The following is a 4,584-nucleotide window of genomic DNA, read 5'->3' as shown; positions in this document are numbered from 1 at the left end:
AAGGTTGTCTTCTCATGATCTTCAGGAGCAATAACAATCTGATTATATCCCGAATAACCTTCAAGAAAACATTAATAAGGATGACCTGCTAACCTCTTAAGCATCTGATCAATGAAAGGTAATGGAAAGTGATCTTTATGAGTTGCTGCATTCAACTTTCGGTAGTTTATACAAACTCGCCACTCGGTTTGCATTCTTTTTGGCACCAGCTCGTTTTCATCATTCTTTTCCACTGTGATTCCAGACTTCTTTGGCACTACCTGAACTGGACTCACCCATCGACTGTATGAAATTGGGTAAAAATACCCACACTAAGGAGCTTCAGTATCTCCTTTTTCACAACCTCCATCATAGGTGGATTTAAGCTCCGTTGTGCCTCACGTGTTGGTTTAGACCCTTCTTCAAGTAAAATTTGGTGCATGCACATAGAAGGGCTAATCCCCTTAATATCAACAATAGACCAACTAGTGACTGTTTTATATTCTTGAAGTACTTTTATTAATTTTTCTTCTTGAACTTGGTTAAGATTTCTTGCAATTATAACTGGAAGTGTCTCATTCTTCCCCAAGTAAACATATGTGAGATGCTCCAGAAGTGGCTTCAATTCAAGTGTAGGAGCTTGAACAATCGATGGCTGCAATTTCTCATTAGAGATCGGTAATTCTAGAAATGCAACCTTCTTATAAGATTTTTCAAAACCACTATTGGGTGTGGTTATGACACCCATGATCTCATCAGAAAAGTCTTCATCGGTCAACACAAGATGCTCTCTCAACGCAACCTCCAAACAATCTTCATTATGCAAATCTAAGACTCGTTGAGAAAGGATATCCAACACATCAATAGAGTAAACAACATGTACATCACTTGGATACCTCATAGCCTCAAAAATATTGAATCGAATTGTCTCCCCATCAAATTCCATGGTCAATGTACCGTCATGCACATCAATCTTAGTTCTTGCAGTTTTCATGAATGGTCTTCCAAAAAAAATTGGAGTGGAGCATGGAATAGATTCATCTTCCATATCAAGAACATAAAAATCTGCTGGAAACACCAATTCATTCACTTGAACTAAAACATCTTCTATTACACCCCTGGGATAAGCATTCGACCTATCAACAAGTTGAATAACCACCCCTGTTTCTTCAAGTGGACCGAGATTCAATGAAGCATAAATGGAGAATGGCATGACATTTATAGAGGCTCCCAAATCCAACATACAACACTCAATTATTTTATTACCAATAGTGCAAGGGATTGTAAAACTACCAGGATCCTTACACTTTGGTGGAAGTTTCTTTTGAAGAACTGCAGAAACATTATCCCCCACACTAAATTTTTCATTACCCCTCAACTTACACTTATTAGTGCACAACTCTTTCAAAATCTTGGCATAGTGTGAAACTTGTTTAATAGTGTCAAGAAGAGGAATATTCACTTCTACCTTGCGGAATGTATCATGAATTTCCTTGTCAACCTCTTCCTTTTTAGTCTTCTTCAGCCTGCTTGGGAAAGGAGGTGGGGTGACAAAAATAGGCTTAGAGGTTGGTTGTGTAGGGTTGGTTGGATTTGGAGGCACATCTTCATCAACCGAGCAATCAACTTGTGGTTTGGATGAAAATTTAATAGGCATTGGAGGACTAGGTGGATCATATTGCTTCCCGCTTCGCAAAGTTACTGCACTAACATTCTCCTTGGGATTCATCTCAGGTTGTGAAGGCAATTTATTAGACAGAGGAGCTTCCAACCTATTATATGATGCTGCTAGTTGTCCCACCTGATTCTCCAAACTTTTGATGGGAGCTTGGGTAGTTTCTCAGTAGAGGGTTTGGCACTTGGTGGTGGAGCAGCTTACGGTGCTTGTGATTGTCTAGGTACAAAATTCTATTGAGATCGCTGTTGCAAAGTGAAACTAGGTGGTCTCACAGGTGTAGATTGTGGAGCAACTTGTTGTTGATTCCCATAACGAAGATTTGGATGATCACGCTAGCCAGGATTATAAGTTTGTGAAAAGGGTTCATAGTACATCTGACGTAATTGACCAGGGAAATTTTCTACAACATTAACACCTTAAATTTCTCCCTTAAATAAAGTAGGGCAAGTATTAGTAGCATGCCCCACAACCTAACAGATTCCACATGGCCGCACCTGTTGGCCTAAAGCAAGTTGTTGTACCACTGCAATTAATTGGGCCAATTGTTGACGAAGCTGATTATCATTAGAGGTGTTCACTTCATTAGCTGATTTGGGTGGTGGAGTAGGATCTTGGCAAATGCCAAACTGTTGTGAGTTAGCAGCCATATTAGAAATCAAGCTCCTGGCTGCAGCAGGAGTCTTATCAACTAGTGCACCCCCACTGACCGCATCAATCATACTCTTATCTAGTGATTGTAATCCTTCATAAAAGTACTGGATGAGGAGTTGTTCACTTATCTGATGATGAGGGAAACTAGCACACAACCGCTTAAATCTCTCCCACTATTCATACAAAGACTCCCCTGTATATTGCCTTATACCGCAAATCTCTTTCCTTATGCTTCCAACTTTAGATGCAAGAAAATATCGTTCCAGGAACATAATCTTCATACCATTCTAGGTTTCAACAGTACCAGGTGGAAGATAGTACAACCACTCTTTAGCTGCATCCTTCAGGGAGAAAGGAAAAGATTGTAGCTTAATTTGTTCTTCAGTCACTGTAGTAGGTTTCATAATAGAAAAGACAATATGAAACTCCTTCAAATGTTTATTCGGGTCCTCACCAGCCAACCCATGGAAAGAGGGCAATAAGTGAAAGAGGCCCAACTTCAAATCAAAGTTAACATCCAAAGGTGGATACTGGATGCAAAGCGGTTGTTGGTCAAGATCTGGCGCTGCCAAATCTTTCAATGTCCTTTGCTGGGCCATTGTTCTATAGGATTGAACTAAATCATCAGAATCAGATTCGTTGTCAGACAATAATGGCTCTTTAACAGACTCTGCACGTTGATAATGACGCTGAAAGAGTGGATTATCAGTGATAGTTCTGGAAGAGTGTGATGCGGACGATGCCTCAAGATAATCTTTAATCTTTTGTAGTCAATCTTGTGTATCGTCCTCACCAGACATATAAACCTGACAATTCCACAATAAAAACTAATTAGTCGCAAACAAATAAATTTGAATATTAAAGAGAATAACAATAGTCCCCAGCAATGGCGCCAAAAAATTTGATGCATGTTGTATACCACAAAAAATTTAACAATTATTTTTCTTTCAATACTTCAAAATATTTTAGTATAATAGCAAGCACAGGTCGAACCCATGAGGACTATCGTTCACTTTATTATTCAATAATTAACACTAAAACTTAAAATGGAGATTTAGATTTTGAACTCAAAATTAAATAACATAAACTAGAAAGCAAATAAAAATTGATATTACGATATTAAGAAACAGTCAAAGGTTAATCTCCACCCTCAGCAATCATTCCCAATCACTAATAATAAATAATATTCAAATTTCTCAATTAAACTATTAACACCGCAGATAACGCTGAAGCAGACAGTTATCCCAGTCTCCCTATTATAAGTAATCAAGGTAAAGCGCTCAATAATTAACTCTTTTAGCTAAGCAATAAATCTATGAAGCATACAATCTATTTAACATAGATAAAGCATTAAGTCCTATGAAGACAAGTTAATCTAGGCAATACATTAATGAAGCATATAATTCATTTAACCTAGGTTCTATTTTTCATCACAATCAACAATTCTTTCGACATCACTATCAATTGAAATTTATCACTTACACTTAGAATCCTAAACTATTAGGTGAGTAGTAATTCTAAGATGACAATTGAATAATGTAAAACCTTAATTAGTTGGCCACCTAACAAGAAATCACAAAATTCATAACATTCAATTGGAAAAATGGAAACAATTTAATATTGAGAGAAATTAAAGAACAATACTCATTATCAACAATTACGAATTCATGTCTTGGGTTTTGAATCAACCCTTAACCTAAAAAGAACCTACTCCATAATAGTATTCATAACCACAAACATAATTATTATTAAAATTAAAGAGATTAAGGGAAGAAAAGAAACTAGATTGATGAACAATAGTGTTGTAGTGTTGTAGCCTTCTCTCCAGCCCTCTCTGAGTCTTTTTCTCTAAAAAACCGTAATAAAAACTTAAACTCAAATTAACCTTAATAATCTTTTATAGTCTCCTTCAAATTATATTTAAAATGTAATTCAAAATCTAAAAACAGAGTCGCAGGCCGCGGCCTGGAAAACGTGTGCCGTGACCTGACTCAAAATATGCACAAAATCTTTCACTTAGGCTGCGGCCTGAAAAAAACTGGGTAGCGGCCCAACTCTACTTTTCTACACAACAGGCAGCGGCCTGAAAAATCCGTGCAGCGACCCGTCGGGAACATAAAATCTGAAAGTGAATTCCAATTAAAGTGTCGCGGCCTATCTGGAACATAAAATCTGAAAGCTTGTACGCTGCTACCACTTCAACATTTCAATCCCAAAAGCCTGGAATGCTTCTAAAACTTCATTTTAACCTCATCTCATCGAGTCTTTTTCAACCT

The 4,584-nt window shown here is 37.3% G+C and overlaps 1 non-coding gene across 1 annotated transcript; it reads left to right on the top strand.

Moving 5' to 3' along the window:
• The first annotated feature begins 2,434 nt into the window (after positions 1-2,434).
• Positions 2,435-2,541, top strand: LOC133813153 (small nucleolar RNA R71). Its single transcript, XR_009884192.1, has one exon. It is a non-coding gene; the product is annotated as a small nucleolar RNA R71 (small nucleolar RNA).
• The last annotated feature ends 2,043 nt before the right edge of the window (positions 2,542-4,584 follow it).

The sequence above is a fragment of the Humulus lupulus genome, chromosome 1 (genome assembly GCF_963169125.1).
Source record: "Humulus lupulus chromosome 1, drHumLupu1.1, whole genome shotgun sequence".
NCBI classification, from domain to species: domain Eukaryota; kingdom Viridiplantae; phylum Streptophyta; class Magnoliopsida; order Rosales; family Cannabaceae; genus Humulus; species Humulus lupulus.
The sequence above is the reverse complement of the archived record's forward strand: the minus strand, read 5'-3'. Positions and strand labels throughout refer to the sequence as shown.